Source organism: Oncorhynchus keta, unplaced genomic scaffold, assembly GCF_023373465.1.
Source record: "Oncorhynchus keta strain PuntledgeMale-10-30-2019 unplaced genomic scaffold, Oket_V2 Un_scaffold_16189_pilon_pilon, whole genome shotgun sequence".
Lineage (NCBI taxonomy): Eukaryota > Metazoa > Chordata > Actinopteri > Salmoniformes > Salmonidae > Oncorhynchus > Oncorhynchus keta.
In genome coordinates, this window is record NW_026290809.1 from 212,458 (window position 1) to 233,210 (window position 20,753).

Below are 20,753 nucleotides of genomic sequence, written 5' to 3' on the forward strand. Positions count from 1 at the left end.
TCTACACCTGTTAGACTAGATAGTACTCATACAGGAGACACAGCTCTACACCTGTTAGACTAGATAGTACTCACACAGCTCTACACCTGTTAGACTAGATAGTACTCATACAGGAGACACAGCTCTACACCTGTTAGACTAGATAGTACTCATACAGGAGACACAGCTCTACACCTGTTAGACTAGATAGTACTCATACAGGAGACTAGATAGTACTCATACAGGACACACAGCTCTACACCTGTTAGACTAGATAGTACTCATACAGGAGACACACAGCTCTACACAGGAGACACAGCTCTACACCTGTTAGACTAGATAGTACTCATACAGGAGACACAGCTCTACACCTGTTAGACTAGATAGTACTCATACAGGAGACACAGCTCTACACCTGTTAGACTAGATAGTACTCATACAGGAGACACAGCTCTACACCTGTTAGACTAGATAGTACTCATACAGGAGACACAGCTCTACACCTGTTAGACTAGATAGTACTCATACAGGAGACACACAGCTCTACACCTGTTAGACTAGATAGTACTCATACAGGTCAGAGACACACAGCTCTACACCTGTTAGACTAGATAGTACTCATACAGGAGACACACAGCTCTACACCTGTTAGACTAGATAGTACTCATACAGGAGACACACAGCTCTACACCTGTTAGACTAGATAGTACTCATACAGGAGACACAGCTCTACACCTGTTAGACTAGATAGTACTCATACAGGAGACACACAGCTCTACACCTGTTAGACTAGATAGTACTCATACAGGAGACACAGCTCTACACCTACTCATACAGGAGACACAGCTCTACACCTGTTAGACTAGATAGTACTCATACAGGTCAGAGACACAGCTCTACACCTGTTAGACTAGATAGTACTCATACAGGAGACACAGCTCTACACCTGTTAGACTAGATAGTACTCATACAGGAGACACACAGCTCTACACCTGTTAGACTAGATAGTACTCATACAGGAGACACAGCTCTACACCTGTTAGACTAGATAGTACTCATACAGGTCAGAGACACAGCTCTACACGTGTTAGACTAGATAGAGACACAGCTCTACACCTGTTAGACTAGATAGTACTCATACAGGAGACACAGCTCTACACCTGTTAGACTAGATAGTACTCATACAGGAGACACAGCTCTACACCTGTTAGACTAGATAGTACTCATACAGGAGACACACAGCTCTACACCTGTTAGACCTGTTAGACTAGTACTCATACAGGAGACACAGCTCTACACACAGCTCTACAGGAGACACACACCTGTTAGACTAGATAGTACTCATACAGGAGTACTCATACACACAGCTCTACACCTGTTAGACTAGATAGAGACACAGCTCTCACCTGTTAGACTAGATAGTACTCATACAGGGAGACACACAGCTCTACACCTGTTAGACTAGATAGTACTCATACAGGAGACACAGCTCTACACCTGTTAGACTAGATAGTACTCATACAGGAGACACACAGCTCTACACCTGTTAGACTAGATAGTACTCATACAGGAGACACAGCTCTACACCTGTTAGACTAGATAGTACTCATACAGGAGAGACACAGCTCTACACCTGTTAGACTAGATAGTACTCATACAGGAGACACAGCTCTACACCTGTTAGACTAGATAGTACTCATACAGGAGACACACAGCTCTACACCTGTTAGACTAGATAGTACTCATACAGGAGACACAGCTCTACACCTGTTAGACTAGATAGTACTCATACAGGAGACACAGCTCTACACCTGTTAGACTAGATAGTACTCATACAGGAGACACAGCTCTACACCTGTTAGACTAGATAGTACTCATACAGGAGACACAGCTCTACACCTGTTAGACTAGATAGTACTCATACAGGAGACACAGCTCTACACCTGTTAGACTAGATAGTACTCATACAGGAGACACAGCTCTACACCTGTTAGACTAGATAGTACTCTACAGCCTACACCTTAGACTAGATAGTACTCATACAGGAGACACACAGCTCTACACCTGTTAGACTAGATAGTACTCATACAGGAGACACAGCTCTACACCTGTTAGACTAGATAGTACTCATACAGGAGACACACAGCTCTACACCTGTTAGACTAGATAGTACTCACAGCTCTACACCTGTTAGACAGATAGTACTCACACAGCTCTACACCTGTTAGACTAGATAGTACTCATACAGGAGACACAGCTCTACACCTGTTAGACTAGATAGTACTCATACAGGAGACACAGCTCTACACCTGTTAGACTAGATAGTACTCATACAGAGAGACACAGCTCTACACCTGTTAGACTAGATAGTACTCATACAGGAGACACACAGCTCTACACCTGTTAGACTAGATAGTACTCATACAGGAGACACAGCTCTACACCTGTTAGACTAGATAGTACTCATACAGGAGACACAGCTCTACACCTGTTAGACTAGATAGTACTCATACAGGAGACGGAAAGAGAGGGACTGTACCTTTCCCAAGCCAGAGAGAACTATGTCCCCCTCTAGTGGCAGAGACAGAGAAGACGGCCTGCAGGATGGAAAACACTCCGGAGACCCCATCCCTTCTGAGAAAGACGGAGAGACGGAGAGAGAGACAGATCAGTTAAAGGAAAAGGAGAGGGATAAAGAACGGGACAGAGAGCGGGGGAAAGAGAGAGAAAGAGAGAGGGAACACAGCCGTGCTTCTGACAAAGATATGGACAGACCGAGGAAGATTCCCACTTCCTCTCAGCGGCCGGAGCGAGAGAGAGGAGGAGAGAGGACTGGGGAGAGAGGGAGCGACCACATCAGTGAGAAGAGCTCCTCTCAGCGGCCGGAGAGAGGAGAGAGAGGGAAGGAGAGAGGACTGGGGAGAGAGGGAGCGACCACATCAGTGAGAAGAGCTCCTCTCAGCGGCCGGAGCGAGAGAGGAGAGAGAGAGGAGGAGAGAGGACTGGGGAGAGAGGGAGCGACCACATCAGTGAGAAGAGCTCCTCTCAGCGGCCGGAGCGAGAGAGGAGAGAGAGAGGAGGAGAGAGGACTGGGGAGAGAGGGAGCGACCACAGCAGTGAGAAGAGCTCCTCTCAGAGGCCGGAGCGAGAGAGGAGAGAGAGAGGAGGAGAGAGGACTGGGGAGAGAGGGAGCGACCACAGCAGTGAGAAGAGCTCCTCTTCCTCCTCACACTCTTACTCACGAGATCGTAAACCTTTTTCTTCTTCCAGGGACCACAAAGCGACCTCTGACCCCAGAGCCAGGGAGCACAGAGACCACAAACATAAAGACCACAACGACCAGAACTCCTCCACCAACTCTACTGACCATAGACAACTAGACGACCATGAGACCACCAGAGAACACAGAGACCGCCTCGACCCCAAACACAAAGACCACAGAGAGCTAGGCAGTGCCTCTCCCGTCTCCAAGAGAGCCTCACCCCCATCGGACCCCTCGTCCTCCAGCACCCAGAGATCTCAGGGAAGCTCTGAGCCCACCGGACCTAGCGAAAGCAGCCCTGGCAGGGACACGACGCAGGCCAGATACCCCTCTCCTCAGGTCTCCATCTCCGTGGAGAGCCAGTCCGGGAGAGGGAAGGCTGAGGGAGAAGAGCCCAGAGTAGAGCGCTCCTCAGTGGGGAGACAGAGCCAGCAGGCCAGCCTAGGAAACCTAGAGAAGGAGATGAGTGGTGGAAAGCCCCACCAACACCCAGCCTCACTCCTACAGCCCCCCGGGACTGACAACAGGGCAGGGGTGCCCAGAGCTGTCAGAGAGAGAGAGAGAAAGAAAGAGAGAGAGTGGCAGATGCAAAAGATGAGGGAGAAGATGGAGAAGGAGAGAGATGAGGAGGGAGATAAAGAGGTCGATAGGGAGAAGGAGAGAGAGAGGGGGGTCGATAGGGAGAAGGAGAGAGAGAGAGGGGTCGATAGGGAGAAGGAGAGAGAGAGGGGGGTCGATAGGGAGAAGGAGAGAGAGAGGGGGGTCGATAGGGAGAAGGAGAGAGAGAGGGGGGTCGATAGGGAGAAGGAGAGAGAGAGAGGGGTCGATAGGGAGAAGGAGAGAGAGAGGGGTCGATAGGGAGAAGGAGAGAGAGAGGGGGGTCGATAGGGAGAAGGAGAGAGAGAGGGGGGTCGATAGGGAGAAGGAGAGAGAGAGGGGGGTCGATAGGGAGAAGGAGAGAGAGAGGGGGGTCGATAGGGAGAAGGAGAGAGAGAAATGGGTGGGTAGGGAGAAGGAGAGAGGGAGGGAGAACCCTAAAGTCAGACCCCCTCCCTCGGTCCCTTCTTCCAGACCCCCTCCCTCGGTCCCTTCTTCCAGACCTCCTCCCTCGGTCCCTTCTTCCAGACCTCCTCCCTCGGTCCCTTCCAAACCCCCTCCCTCGGTCCCTTCTTCCAGACCTCCTCCCTCGGTCCCTTCCAGACCCCCTCCCTCGGTCCCTTCTTCCAGACCCCCTCCCTCGGTCCCTTCTTCCAGACCCCCTCCCTCGGTCCCTTCTTCCAGACCTCCTCCTGACCTGGTCAGAGAGACTGATGAGGCCTTCGAACCTGACTACAGCGAGGGAGAGATCTCAGAGGGGGAGGAGGAAGGAGACAGAGCGCTGGAGGGAGAGAGAGCGCTGGAGGGAGAGAGAGCGCTGGAGGGAGAGAGAGCGCTGGAGGGTGAGAGAGCCCTGGAGGGTGAGAGAGCGCTGGAGGGAGAGAGAGCGCTGGAGGGAGAGAGAGCCCTGGAGGGAGAGAGAGCCCTGGAGGGAGAGAGAGCCCTGGAGGGAGAGAGAGCGCTGGAGGGAGAGAGAGCGCTGGAGGGAGAGAGAGCGCTGGAGGGAGAGAGAGCGGAGCATGGGGAGGGCAGCGGCAGAAGTCGTAGCAGCAGCGCCAGCTCTGTCGGTAGCCTGGGCAACAAGAAAGACAAGAAGAAGAAAGATAGAAAAGAGAAGAAGAAACAGAAGAAGAAGAAGAAGAAGAAGGATAGAAAGCAGAAGAGACAGGGGAGCCTGGACGCTGAGGAGGGAGAGATCACGGGACTGAAACACAAGAAGAAGAACAAGGAGAAAGAGGACAATGAGAGAGAAGAAGAAGAGGAAGGATAGAAAGCAGTAGAGACGGGGGAGCCTGGACGCTGAGGAGGGAGAGATCACGGTACTGAAACACAAGAAGAAGAACAAGGAGAAAGAGGACAATGAGAGAGAAGAAGAAGAAGAGGAGGAGGAGGAGAAGAAGGAGAAGACCAAATGGCTAGCGTAGCCTTATGAGACGTTTTCGTTGTTTCAGCCCAAGGCTCGTGGCCCCTAAACCTTATTCCCTAACTAGTGCACGACTTAAGGACAAGCCAAGTGTACTAAGAAGGGAATTGGGGTGCCATTTTTCAGAGGAAAAAGAGACTTGGTTTTTCTTCCCTCCTTGTCACTGAACTGTAAGGTCCTCAGAGAGGCATCACACAGCCTGTATTCCAAATACCTATTCCCTATATAGGGTCCTACTATAGACCAGAGCCCTATTCCCTATATAGGGCCCTACTATAGACCAGAGCCCTATTCCCTATATAGGGCCCTATGTAGGGGACGTGGGTGTTGTTTGTGACGGGACACCCCGGTAGTGTGGATCGTAAAGAGGACTTAAAAACGCTCTGCAAGCTGTTCTCTCTAGTTCAACACTTTATCTAAGGGGGAGGTTTTTTTTTTCTTGCTGAGGATTTGAAATAATTTAATGAATTTAAAGGCTGATGTATAATAAAATACTTTTTTTTTTTTTTTTTTGACTCTGCTAAAACAGAGGCTGTTTGCTTTGGACGAGTCGGTTTACTTGAATGATGCTTCAAACTATTTTTTTTTTGTGTGTTTAAAAAATAAATAAAAGGATGTTTGGATTGCTGAACCTTGATTTGTCCCTCCAGTCCCCCCCGTCCCCCCCACCCACCCCCAGGTCTTTATGGAAGAGTTTCTACGACCTGGGATGGATCCCAAATAGCAACCAGTTCCCAATGTAGTGGACTATATACAGAATAGTGAACCGTTATGGACACACACACAATATATACCATCTGATTAGATATGTAATTCTAGAGTGAAAATACCATCTTTTCATATCAGATATACATTCTCTAGAGTGAAAATACCATCTATATGCATTCTCTAGAGTGAAAATACCATCTATATACATTCTCTAGAGTGAAAATACCATCTTTTCATATCAGATATACATTCTCTAGAGTGAAAATACCATCTTTTCATATCAGATATACATTCTCTAGAGTGAAAATACCATCTATATGCATTCTCTAGAGTGAAAATACCATCTTTTCATATCAGATATACATTCTCTAGAGTGAAAATACCATCTTTTCATATCAGATATACATTCTCTAGAGTGAAAATACCATCTATATGCATTCTCTAGAGTGAAAATACCATCTATATACATTCTCTAGAGTGAAAATACCATCTATATGCATTCTCTAGAGTGAAAATCTTTTCATATCAGATATACATTCTCTAGAGTGAAAATACCATCTTTTCATATCAGATATACATTCTCTAGAGTGAAAATACCATCTTTTCATATCAGATATACATTCTCTAGAGTGAAAATACCATCTTTTCATATCAGATATACATTCTCTAGAGTGAAAATACCATCTATATGCATTCTCTAGAGTGAAAATACCATCTATATACATTCTCTAGAGTGAAAATACCATCTTTTCATATCAGATATACATTCTCTAGAGTGAAAATACCATCTTTTCATATCAGATATACATTCTCTAGAGTGAAAATACAATCTTTTCATATCAGATATACATTCTCTAGAGTGAAATTACCATCTTTTCATATCAGAAATACATTCTCTAGAGTGAAAATACCATCTATATGCATTCTAGAGTGAAAATACCATCTTTTCATATCAGATATACATTCTCTAGAGTGAAAATATCATCTTTTCATATCAGATATGCATTCTCTACAGTGAAAACGTGTAGGAGGAGGACGAAAAGCACTATCGAGATGTAAATGAATGTTACTCTGCTTTCAACAGACTGACCTAGAGGTAGTTGTGGGTCTATATTACTCTGCTGTCAACAGACTGACCTAGAGGTAGTTGTGGGTCTATATTACTCTGCTGTCAACAGACTGAGCTAGACTGACCTAGAGGTAGTTGTGGGTCTATATTACTCTACTGTCTACAGACTGACCTAGAGGTAGTTGTGGGTCTATATTACTCTGCTGTCAACAGACTGACCTAGAGGTAGTTGTGGGTCTATATTACTCTGCTGTCAACAGACTGAGCTAGACTGACCTAGAGGTAGTTGTGGGTCTATATTACTCTGCTGTCAACAGACTGAGCTAGACTGACCTAGAGGTAGTTGTGGGTCTATATTACTCTGCTGTCAACAGACTGAGCTAGAGGTAGTTGTGGGTCTATATTACTCTGCTGTCAACAGACTGACCTAGAGGTAGTTGTGGGTCTATATTACTCTGCTGTCAACAGACTGACCTAGAGGTAGTTGTGGGTCTATATTACTCTGCTGTCAACAGACTGACCTAGGGGTAGTTGTGGGTCTATATTACTCTGCTGTCAACAGACTGAGCTAGACTGACCTAGAGGTAGTTGTGACTATATTTTGCAAAAGTACTTCCCAAAATTCACCAGATTTCCATAAATCCCAGGTTGTAGGATTCCCAGATTCCCCTTCTCGATTTTAGGAATCTGGGATTAATATATATATATAGATAATAAAATAAAAATATATAAGGGGGGGCATGTCTTATGGCACCTGAATTAATTATATTTACACAATTATGACAATCTGTGAATGTTGTTGTTAGTTGAGCTGGACTGGGGGTAGAGATGCACTGGATGTCGTTACGTATTGGATTTAAAAGGTTTGATGCATTGCACTGTGAAGATCCATCCATCTGTTACCTGGTTTTCTGCAAGGACCTCTGTTTTCATTTAAACTACCAGCTGAAGGAATACCGGAGGGACATTTTTTTATTTTTTCCCCCTCTTGTTTTGAAGATGATTTAAAAAAATAAAAAATTCTGCAAAAATAAAAAATGTGTTCTCCATTTTCTTTGTTCTTCACTTTTAGTTTTTTTAAACCCAGAAATCAAAGGTGCTTCAAATGTGGATCACTTTATATTAAGGGTCTGTAGTTTATATTAAGGGTCTGTAGTTTATATTAAGGGTCTGTAGTTTATATTAAGGGTCTGTAGTTTATATTAAGGGTCTGTAGTTTATATTAAGGGTCTGTAGTTTATATTAAGTGTCTGTAGTTTATATTAAGGGTCTGTAGTTTATATTAAGGGTCTGTAGTTTATATTAAGGGTCTGTTTATATTAGTTTATATTAAGGGTCTGTAGTTTATATTAAGGGTCTGTAGTTTATATTAAGGGTCTGTAGTTTATATTAAGGGTCTGTTTATATTAAGGGTTTATATTAAGGGTCTGTAGTTTATATTAAGGTTTATATTAAGGGTCTGTCAGGGTCTGTTTATATTAAGGGTCTGTAGTTTATATTAAGGGTCTGTAGTTTATATTAAGTAGGTCTGTAGTTTATATTAAGGGTCTGTAGTTTATATTAAGGGTCTGTAGTTTATATTAAGGTTTATATTAAGGGTCTGTAGTTTATATTAAGGGTCTGTAGTTTATATTAAGGGTCTGTAGTTTATATTAAGGGTCTGTAGTTTATATTAAGGGTCTGTAGTTTATATTAAGGTTTATATTAAGGGTCTGTAGTTTATATTAAGGGTCTGTAGTTTATATTAAGGGTCTGTAGTTTATATTAAGGGTCTGTAGTTTATATTAAGGGTCTGTAGTTTATATTTACCTGAAACAGCCTTGTGTTGTGTCCTTATTCTGTTACTCGGGTAGAATGTCTACCAATGTGCTCGTCTTCTTGGTGAGAAATTACACTATTAAAATGTTTTGAGTTGACCAAAGTATAAACTCATTTTAGATTAGGGACTGGAAAAAAATGATTTTACTAATGATGTTAATGGTTAATACATGAACAAACACACTTTTATAAATAATATGTAAATGGTTTACTACGGACCCTTAAATAACGTTGTCACGGTGATGTGTGGTCCAGGGGGGAGGGATGGGGTGCGCAGGGGGCGGAGTTGAACCCTGACCCCTCCTCCAGACGTGTCCCAAGTGAAAAGCTTGGCGAGTGAAGACCTTTGACCTTCTTAACGTGTTGTTCTGTCGGATCAGCGACGCCTCGACGAGTTTTACGACGGGTTTTTAGGAACTTTTAATTGAAGTCGCCTATCATAGTCAACTAACATACAAGTCAAGCACTGGATCTGCAAGGAAGGTTCGATGCCAAGACAAGGCTTCTGGTAAAAGAGGGAGATGGAGGAACGAGGCTAACAAATGTCTGTAGCTTTATTTATTTTATTCAACTTTATTAAGTTGGCAAGTCAGTTAAGAAATATGTCTTCTTATTAACAATGATCGGCCAAACCCGGACGATGCTGGGTCAATGGTGAACCGCCCTATGGGACTCCCATTCACGGTCGGATGTGATACAGCTAAACTAGTTTGGTCAATGGCCAACTAATTTAAACATTTACCTAACTGACAAACATGAGCTTCAATGATTCGCCCACGTAATGCCCATTTTAATCGGATGAAAAATATGGACCCACCAGTCGACAACAGAACGGTTCCCACCTGAGGAAAAGGAATAGACCACCAGTCGACAACAGAACGGTCCCACCTGAGGAAAAGGAATAGACCACCAGTCGACAACAGAACGGTTCCTACCTGAGGAAAAGGAATAGACCACCAGTCAACGACAACAGAACGGTTCCCACCTGAGGAAAAGGAATAGATCCACCAGTCGACAACAGAACGGTCCCACCTGAGGAAAAGGAATAGATCCACCAGTCGACGACAACAGAACGGTCCCACCTGAGGAAAAGGAATAGACCACCAGTCGACAACAGAACGGTTCCCACCTGAGGAAAAGGAATAGACCACCAGTCGACAACAGAACGGTCCCACCTGAGGAAAAGGAATAGACCACCAGTCGACAACAGAACGGTCCCACCTGAGGAAAAGGAATAGACCACCAGTCGACAACAGAACGGTCCCACCTGAGGAAAAGGAATAGACCACCAGTCGACAACAGAACGGTTCCACCTGAGGAAAAGGAATAGACCACCAGTCGACAACAGAACGGTTCCACCTGAGGAAAAGGAATAGACCACCAGTCGACAACAGAACGGTTCCCACCTGAGGAAAAGGAATAGACCACCAGTCGACAACAGAACGGTTCCACCTGAGGAAAAGGAATAGACCACCAGTCGACAACAGAACGGTTCCCACCTGAGGAAAAGGAATAGACCACCAGTCGACAACAGAACGGTTCCCACCTGAGGAAAAGGAATAGACCACCAGTCGACAACAGAACGGTTCCCACCTGAGGAAAAGGAATAGATCCACCAGTCGACAACAGAACGGTTCCCACCTGAGGAAAAGGAATAGACCACCAGTCGACAACAGAACGGTTCCACCTGAGGAAAAGGAATAGACCACCAGTCGACAACAGAACGGTTCCCACCTGAGGAAAAGGAATAGACCACCAGTCGACAACAGAACGGTTCCCACCTGAGGAAAAGGAATAGATCCACCAGTCGACAACAGAACGGTTCCACCTGAGGAAAAGGAATAGACCCACCAGTCGACAACAGAACGGTTCCCACCTGAGGAAAAGGAATAGATCCACCAGTCATAAGACTGATAAACAGGACTGATAAATGGCTACCCAGACTACCTACATAGACCCTGTAAAAAAAAAAAAAAAACTAACTAGCACTGACTCTTGGCACACATACTTACAATGACGCCCCAACACACACACACATACTTACAATGACACCCCAACACACACACACATACTTACAATGACACCCCAACACACACACTGATACTTACAATGACGCCCCAACACACACACACATACTTACAATGACACCCCAACACACACACACATACTTACAATGACACCCCAACACACACACACATACTTACAATGACACCCCAACACACACACACATACTTACAATGACACCCCAACACACACACACATACTTACAATGACACCCCAACACACACACACATACTTACAATGACACACCAACACACACACAATATAACCATGTTATTTTAACTTGTTATTCACTCTGTATTCATTACTAATGTAGGGATACATGGACTCAGTACTGGTATAGAACCATGTTATTTATTCTATTCATTACTAATGTAGGGGTACATGCACTCAGTACTGGTATAGAACCATGTTATTTATTCTATTCATTACTAATGTAGGGGTACATGGACTCAGTACTGGTACTCTCTGTATAGAACCATGTTATTTATTCTATTCATTACTAATGTAGGGATACATGGACTCAGTACTGGTATAGAACCATGCTATTTATTCTATTCATTACTAATGTAGGGGTACATGCACTCAGTACTGGTATAGAACCATGTTATTTATTCTATTCATTACTAATGTAGGGGTACATGGACTCAGTACTGGTATAGAACCATGTTATTTATTCTATTCATTACTAATGTAGGGGTACATGGACTCAGTACTGGTACTCTCTGTATAGAACCATGTTATTTATTCTATTCATTACTAATGTAGGGGTACATGGACTCAGTACTGGTACTCTCTGTATAGAACCATGTTATTTATTATATTCATTACTAATGTAGGGGTACATGGACTCAGTACTGGTACTCTCTGTATAGAACCATGTTATTTAAACTTGTTATTATTACTATTTATATACATTGTTTTATCTGTATTGTTGGAAAAATACCCAGTAAGTAAAGTATTTTACTGTTGTTCTATAAAATGTGATTTGATCTCATTAAAACACATCTATATTCTAGTGTTTTTTTTTCTCTCCTGGTAATATTTAATCAACACAATACTCTACCTCTCTACGCCTACCTAATTTATCAAATCTTCAGCTGTAGGAAAGACCAGTCCTGACAAATTTTTCGTTTTTTTTTTGTGTGATATTTGCGGACCAGAAAAAATGCTTGATTTTGTTTCGGAAATTCTGCTATTTTGCATGTTGGCAGTATGCAATGATTTTGTTCAATTTATCACAAATGCGCTGACGAGGGGAAACCTTTCTTGACTTGATTCAACCATATTATGCGGTAAATTGTGCAGTGATTGGTTGAAATTGCGAGCCCTCTTTTTTTTGTCGTGCGGTGATTGGTCAGTTTTATGCGACACGATTGTGACGATTTGACTGTTTTATACAGTAATTGATTAGATTTGTAAACTCTTGCGTAATATGCAGGGAATTGATGATTTGGGGGAAAAAAAACAAAAAAACATTTACGATCGCAGAATCCTGGAGGAACAGGGACAGACGCAAGGAGAGGAAACCTTATCCGAAATAGCAGGTGATGTTGTGATGCTATTTTTGGAAAGTTAATTTTCAGATTATAGTTCATGACTAATCCTTTTTCTGTCTGTTCGACCGGTTTATAGTTGTAGTGTTGACAGTCTAAAGACCCGTTTATAGTTGTAGTGTTGACAGTCTAAAGACCCGTTTATAGTTGTAGTGTTGACAGTCTAAAGACCCGTTTATAGTTGTAGTGTTGACAGTCTAAAGACTAGTTTATAGTTGTATGAGTCACAGTCTAAAGACTCGTTTATAGTTGTAGTGTTGACAGTCTAAAGACTAGTTTATAGTTGTAGTGTTCACAGTCTAAAGACTAGTTTATAATATATAATAAATAATATATATATATGCTTATTATTTATTATTTATATATTATTTATAGTTGTAGGAGTCACAGTCTAAAGACTAGTTTATAGTTGTAGGATTCAGTCTAAAGACCAGTTTATAGTTGTAGTGTTGACCGTCTGCTAAATGACTTAAATGTAAATGTAAATGTAAAGACTAGTTTATAGTTGTAGTGTTCACAGTCTAAAGACTAGTTTATAGTTGTAGTGTTGACAGTCTAAAGACTAGTTTATAGTTGTAGTGTTGACAGTCTAAAGACTAGTTTATAGTTGTAGTGTTGACAGTCTAAAGACTAGTTTATAGTTGTAGTGTTGACAGTCTAAAGACTAGTTTATAGTTGTAGTGTTGACAGTCTAAAGACTAGTTTATAGTTGTAGTGTTGACAGTCTAAAGACTAGTTTATAGTTGTAGTGTTGACAGTCTAAAGACTAGTTTATAGTTGTAGTGTTGACAGTCTAAAGACTAGTTTATAGTTGTAGTGTTGACAGTCTAAAGACTAGTTTATAGTTGTAGTGTTGACAGTCTAAAGACTAGTTTATAGTTGTAGTGTTGACAGTCTAAAGACCTGTTTATAGTTGTAGTGTTGACAGTCTAAAGACCGGTTTATAGTTGTAGTGTTGACAGTCTAAAGACTAGTTTATAGTTGTAGTGTTGACAGTCTAAAGACTAGTTTGTAGTTGTAGGAGTCACAGTCTAAAGACTAGTTTATAGTTGTAATGTTGACAGTCTAAAGACTAGTTTATAGTTGTAGTGTTGACAGTCTAAAGACTAGTTTATAGTTGTAGTGTTGACAGTCAAAAGACCAGTTTATAGTTGTAGGAGTCACAGTCTAAAGACTAGTTTATAGTTGTAGTGTTGACAGTCAAAAGACCCGTTTATAGTTGTAGTGTTGACAGTCTAAAGACTAGTTTATAGTTGTAGTGTTGACAGTCTAAAGACTAGTTTATAGTTGTAGTGTTGACAGTCTAAATACCAGTTTATAGTGCAACTGGGTACTGTACTTCCTGACGGGCCGCCCCAGGTGGTGAGGGTAGGCAACAACATCTCCACCCCGCTGATCCTCAACACTGGGGCCCCACAAAGGGTGCGTTCTGAGCCCTCTCCTGTACTCCCTGTTCACCCACGACTGCGTGGCCACGCACGCCTCCAACTCAATCATCAAGTTTGCGGACGACACAACAGTGGTAGGCTTGATTACCAACAATGACGAGACGGACTACAGGGAGGAGGTGAGGGCCCTCGGAGTGTGGTGTCAGGAAAATAACCTCACTCAACGTCAACAAAACTAAGGAGATGATTGTGGACTTCAGGAAACAGCAGAGGGAACACCCCTATCCACATCGATGGAACAGTAGTGGAGAGGGTAGTAAGTTTTAAGTTCCTCGGCGTACACATCACAGACCAACTGAATTGGTCCACCCACACAGACAGCATCGTGAAGAAGGAGCAGCAGCGCCTCTTCAACCTCAGGAGGCTGAAGAAATTTGGCTTGTCACCAAAAGCACTCACAAACTTCTACAGATGCACAATCGAGAGCATCCTGTCGGGCTGTATCACCGCCTGGTAAGGCAACTGCTCTGCCCACAACCGTAAGGCTCTCCAGAGGGTAGTGAGGTCTGCACAACGCATCACTGGGGGCAAACTACCTGCCCTTCAGGACACCTACACCACCCGATGTTACAGGAAGGCCATAAAGATCATCAAGGACATCAACCACCCGAGCCACTGCCTGTTCACCCCGCTATCATCCAGAAGGCGAGGTTAGTACAGGTGCATCAAAGCTGGGACCGAGAGACTGAAAAACAGCTTCTATCTCAAGGCCATCAGACTGTTAAACAGCCACCACTAACATTGAGTGGCTGCTGCCAACACACTGACTCAACTCCAGCCACTTTACTAATGGGAATTGATGGGAAATGATGTAAAATATATCACTAGCCACTTTAAACAATGCTACCTAATATAATGTTTACATACCCTACATTATTCATCTCATATGTATACGTATATACTGTACTCTATATCATCTACTGCATCCTTATGTAATACATGTATCACTAGCCACTTTAACTATGCCCCTTTGTTTACATACTCATCTCATATGTATATACTGCACTCAATACCATCTACTGTATCTTGCCTATGCCGCTCTGTACCATCACTCATTCATATATCTTATGTACATATTCTTTATCCCCTTACACTTGTGTCTATAAGGTAGTAGTTTTGGAATTGTTAGTTAGATTACTTGTTGGTTATTACTGCATTGTCGGAACTAGAAGCACAAGAATTTCGCTACACTCGCATTAACATCTGCTAACCATGTGTATGTGACAAATAAAATTTTATTTGATTTGATATCTGTCCCTAAACAGAATACCTGACCACTCATCTCATATGTATATACTGTACTCGATACCATCTACTGTATGCTGCTCTGTACCATCACTCATTCATATATCCTTATGTACATGTTCCTTATCCCCTTACACTGTGTATAAGACAGTAGTTTTGGAATTGTTAGCTAGATTACTTGTTGGTTATTACTGCATTGTCGGAACTAGAAGCACAAGAATTTCGCTACACTCGCATTAACATCTGCTAACCATGTGTATGTGACAAATACATTTAGATTTGATTTGATTTAGTTGTAATGTTCACAGTCTAAATACCAGTTTATAGTTGTAGTGATGACAGTCTAAAGACTAGTTTATAGTTGTAGTGTTGACAGTCTAAAGACTAGTTTATAGTTGTAGTGTTGACAGTCTAAATACCAGTTTATAGTTGTAGGATTCAGTCTAAAGACCGGTTTATAGTTGTAGTGATGACAGTCTAAAGACTAGTTTATAGTTGTAGGAGTCACAGTCTAAAGACTAGTTTATAGTTGTAGTGTTGACAGTCAAAAGACTAGTTTGTAGTTGTAGGAGTCACAGTCTAAAGACTAGTTTATAGTTGTAGGAGTCACAGTCTAAAGACTAGTTTATAGTTGTAGGAGTCACAGTCTAAAGACTAGTTTGTAGTTGTAGGAGTCACCCAGTAAAATACTACTTTGAGTAAAAGTATTTGGTTCTAAATATAAGTACCAAAAGTACATGTATAACTAATTTCAAATTCCTGTTAAGCAGGCGGCACCATTTAAAAAATATTGTAATTTTTTTTATAGATAGCCAGGTGCTCACTTCAACACTCAAGACATATTTGACAAAAGATGCATTTGTGTTTAGTTGATCACCTTGTATTTTTTTTATTTTTTACTTAACACTTATTTTCCTTAATAGCATTGTTGGTTTTAAGGGCTTGTAAGGAAGCATCACACTGTTGCATTCAGTGCATGTGACAAACCAAATGTGATTTGATTAGCGCTATTGTTTTGTTGTCAATAACTTGCTGATAAGAACTTTTACTCTCTTATCAGCTCTTGGACTTTGGTAACCTTGCACCTACTGTTATGTGAATGGTACTGTTATTAATCAACTTAGAACTCTTAAAACAAACCCTATAGAATTTGAAGTCGTGTATTTCTTCACGCAAACACTAGTTACCAGTAAGACTGTAGCTTGCTACTATAACTCCAGAGAAACTAGACTTTAGGCACTCCGCAGTGCTCTACTCCAAAGCGACCATTTTGGGTCTGTGTGTGTCTCTGTGCGCCATTTTGGGTCTGTGTGTGTGTGCGTGTGTGTGTGTGTGTCTCTGTGCGCCATTTTGGGTCTGTGTGTGTGTGTGTGTGTGTGTGTGTGTGTGTGTGTGTGTGTGTGTGTGTGTGTGTCTGTCTCTGTGCGCCTTCGAGAGGAAGTGGTGCAACTCATTTCCTGCAGCCCCCGGAATACACACAGCGAGCAGAGGGGCAAAGCAGCAGCAACATAAAAAAAAAAAATCTAAAAAAGGTTTTGCGAGTGAAGGACAAATGTCTCTCCTTGTTAAAGCGACAAAATGCATTGAATTTCTTTAGCCTCTTTTTTTTACAGCCGGCTTCCATTTCCACTCTGTTACACCTTTACATGTTATGAGGTAAGGCTCTTTTTAAAAAGACGTTTTCCAGGTTGTGTAATCGTGCTTCTTTCCCCCCCGAGCCAGTATCGATGTGTTACGCAGCTCACCGGGCAATCAGGGAAAGCTTGTCGTAGTTCAGTTTGCCCGCTGGTGGTTAGCATGTTAGCCCGCTTGTATTAACGTATTAGCATGTTAGCCCGCTTGTATTAACCTGTTAGCCCGCTTGTATTAACCTGTTAGCATGTTAGCCCGCTTGTATTAACCTGTTAGCCCGCTTGTATTAACGTATTAGCATGTTAGCCCGCTTGTATTAACCTGTTAGCATATTAGCCCGCTTGTATTAACGTATTAGCATGTTAGCCCGCTTGTATTAACCTGTTAGCATATTAGCCCGCTTGTATTAACGTATTAGCATGTTAGCCCGCTTGTATTAACCTGTTAGCATATTAGCCCGCTTGTATTAACGTATTAGCATGTTAGCCCGCTTGTATTAACGTATTAGCATGTTAGCCCGCTTGTATTAACGTGTTAGCATGTTAGCCCGCTTGTATTAACGTATTAGCATGTTAGCCCGCTTGTATTAACCTGTTAGCCCGCTTGTATTAACCCGTTAGCATGTTAGCATATTAGCCTGTTTGTATTAACCTGTTAGCATGTTAGCATATTAGCCTGCTTGTATTCACGTGTTAGCTTCATAGTCGGGTAGTTACGCGGTAGTGTGTGTTTTTTTTCATGGAAGAAAATGACGAAACGACTTGTTTTTAAAAGTATCGAAAGGTTAGATTGAAACGCACTGTCCGATTTGATTAGTTAATATTACCGGTATGTGGACGACCCGGTCTGAAACTTTTGTTCGCTAAATGTTGTCGGTGGTGCAGAATTTAAAGGGCGTCAAATATAAGGCGATTTTTCTTCGGTAACTTTAGTTTCATCAATACTGCCAACACATATGTTAAGATTTCTCCTTTTAACCGTTTGATCGATTGTGATTTTAGTTGTTACCATAGCTAGTTAAAAAAAAAACGGTGTTTTGTTAGTTTATGCTAACTGCTAACTAGCATAAATCCAACCCAAGTCGTCGCTAGGATACGCGGCGGCAGAATCTGTAAAAATAAAAATAAATCACGAATGTCCTCACCGTAAACCATGGCACAGGTTTTTATTAACAAATAACTTTTATTTTTTATTTTTAGTGTGCAACATCTCTTATTTGTCCTTGGGTTGTTTTTGATAGCCAGTAAGCTATTTTGAGCTAGCCTGTTAGCTAGCTAACAACAAGGGGTTTATGCCCAGGAGTAGCCAAGCTAGCTAGTTACATTATACGTTCAGCTAGTTATCGGTTTTTGCTGCACTTTTATCAAACCAAACAAGTGCTTCCTAAAGTAGTAAGTTTAAGTATAAACATTTTAAACATAGGATATTGCTGTTGCACCGTGTGAATGAGACAGAGCTCGTTATTATTACAGCCCATGTTAAAGCTAATCAGCAGATCAACACTAAACTTTTAACCCCCTTTATTTTCCTCTCTGACTAGTTAGGGTGGAAAGGCTTAAACTCTTCACGTTTTGGCTCGCTGACTCAGTGAGGGTGCCACTGCAGCCGGCAATTCGGGGCGTTCCTTGTATCTGTATCAACCCCCTCTTTGTAATTCTATTGGTCAATTGTTTTTTTTTTTTTAAAGCTATTACTTTAAAGCTATTACCTTTTAACATCTCTATGTGGTCAACATGCTTATTGGCTCTGCCCAGGCCCATAGTACATCATGTACTAGGTGACATGTAGTAGGCATGGCAAACCCTGTTTTGGTCACTTCTGGTGATTCATCAAAAAATAAATAAATTGTTGCCAGGGTATAACATGTTATTTTGGGTCCACCAGCCACTGTGGCAAATAGATAATTAAAAATACCCGCCAAAATACTTTTGGGGCCCTAAAATTATACCAGTAAAACACACAAAAAACAGACCAGTATGCTCTGTAATGTTTCTAAAAAACAAATGTTTTATGAGTAAGAGGTAGATATGGAATTTTCTTTTGGTCTATTTACCAAAATATCACCTTTGAGACAAACACTTTTTTTTGCCTGCGGGTTACCATGGTAGCATGACTTGTTATGTTTATACCTCTGTGAGATTAAGTCTGACTAGTAGAAGAGTCTTCTCTTTATTAACAGTTGAAACTCAAACATTTTTTTTTAAAACAACCTAGCTTTTAAACTAAACAATATAACTAAACCAAGAAACACGAGGACAACGTCTAATTTCAGTAGACTTTCTTTTCAAGTCAATTAAACCAACTTGTATGCCCGTGGGCAGCGCTTCTAAAAATAAATAAATGAATCTTTCACTCTGCTCTTGACAGGAAGTGTTGCAGCGTGAGGTGGAATCGGCTTATTTAGGATTTGTCGTTCTTTGTGCTATTAATTTACTAGCTATGAAACAAAACGGCAAAGGATACGTTGGAAACAGCGACTTGCAGTGTTTACGTTACTATAAATGTGATCATACTTTATTATACGTGCGATCATACTTTACTATACATGCGATCATACTTTACTATACATGTGATCATACTTTACTATACATGTGATCATACTTTACTATACATGTGATCATACTTTACTATACATGTGATCATACTTTACTATACATGTGATCATACTTTACTATACATGTGATCATACTTTATTATACATGTGATCATACTTTATTATATGTGCGATCATACTTTACTATACATGCGATCATACTTTACTATACATGCGATCATACTTTACTATACATGTGATCATACGTTACTATACATGCGATCATACGTTACTATACATGCGATCATACGTTACTATACATGCGATCATACGTTACTATACATGCGATCATACGTTACTATACATGCGATCATACGTTACTATACATGCGATCATACTTTACTATACATGTGATCGTACTTTAATGTGGTCATACTTTACTATACATGTGATCATACTTTACTATACATGTGATCATACTTTACTATACATGTGATCATACTTTACTATACATGTGATCATACTTTACTATACATGTGATCATACTTTACTATACATGTGATCATACTTTACTATACATGTGATCATACTTTACTATACATGTGATCATACTTTACTATACATGCGATCATACTTTACTATACATGTGATCATACGTTACTATACATGTGATCATATTTTTTACTATACATGCGATCATACTTTACTATACATGCGATCATACTTTACATGTGATCATACGTTACTTTACATGTGATCATACTTTACATGTGATCATACGTTACTATAAATGTGTGTGATCATACTTACTATTTTTTTATTCACAAGCCTGAGTGAAATGCTGGTTGGTGTTTGGTTAGATGAGCACTTGTATAGCAGGCTCATATCTATATTTTGAAGGCTGCCATTACAGTAAAGGTAACAGGCAGCTTTTTTTGTTGTTTGTGAACTTCAACGAATCACGACGCGGCGCAGGATATCACCCGTGACAACGGTTGGCTGCTATATAATGGATAGTTTGACTGTCAAATCCCATGTGTTGGTTGGTGTGTGTTGCAAGTTACTTCCCTACATATACATTTTATTTTATTTTGTTGCACATTTTAGTCGTTTAGTAGATGGAGCAATTAGGGTTTAAGTGCCTTGCTCAGATGGGCACATCGATAGATTTAGTAATTTTTTTTTTATCATCTCGGGGATCTGACCCAGCAACCTTTTCCTTTACTGGTCCAACACTGTCAATTCCAGTCAATCTCAGAAAGTTAACCAAATTCCTTAAAAAAAAAACAAAAAAAACAATTCTGATTGGAAAAACATTTTTAGTGTATTTCCTAAATGAAATTGAATGAAAATGGAGTTGGCCCAAACCCTGGTAGATGGGTACCTAGCTAGGTAAATGGAGTTGACCCTATCGCTGGTAGA

At 41.5% G+C, this 20,753-nt stretch overlaps 1 protein-coding gene and 2 long non-coding RNA genes across 3 annotated transcripts in view; 2 read left to right on the forward strand and 1 right to left on the reverse strand.

Annotated features, from left to right (window-relative positions):
- Window positions 1-7,228: 7,228 nt before the first annotated feature.
- On the forward strand, window positions 7,229-8,076 carry LOC127927637 (uncharacterized). The gene is made up of 2 exons (XR_008128264.1): window positions 7,229-7,377; window positions 7,425-8,076. It is a non-coding gene; the product is annotated as an uncharacterized LOC127927637 (long non-coding RNA).
- An 8,559-nt stretch (window positions 8,077-16,635) lies between these two features.
- Window positions 16,636-20,753, forward strand: part of LOC118383951 (trinucleotide repeat-containing gene 6A protein-like) — a 42,043-nt gene continuing 37,925 nt past the window's right edge. Inside the window, exon 1 of the mRNA XM_052514257.1 lies at window positions 16,636-16,822. The gene's annotated coding sequence lies outside the window, so the exon portion shown is untranslated. The remainder of the gene's footprint in view (window positions 16,823-20,753) is intronic.
- Window positions 16,897-17,427, reverse strand: LOC127927646 (uncharacterized). The gene is made up of 3 exons (XR_008128279.1): window positions 17,360-17,427; window positions 17,068-17,119; window positions 16,897-17,015 (listed from the first exon to the last, which is right to left on the reverse strand). It is a non-coding gene; the product is annotated as an uncharacterized LOC127927646 (long non-coding RNA).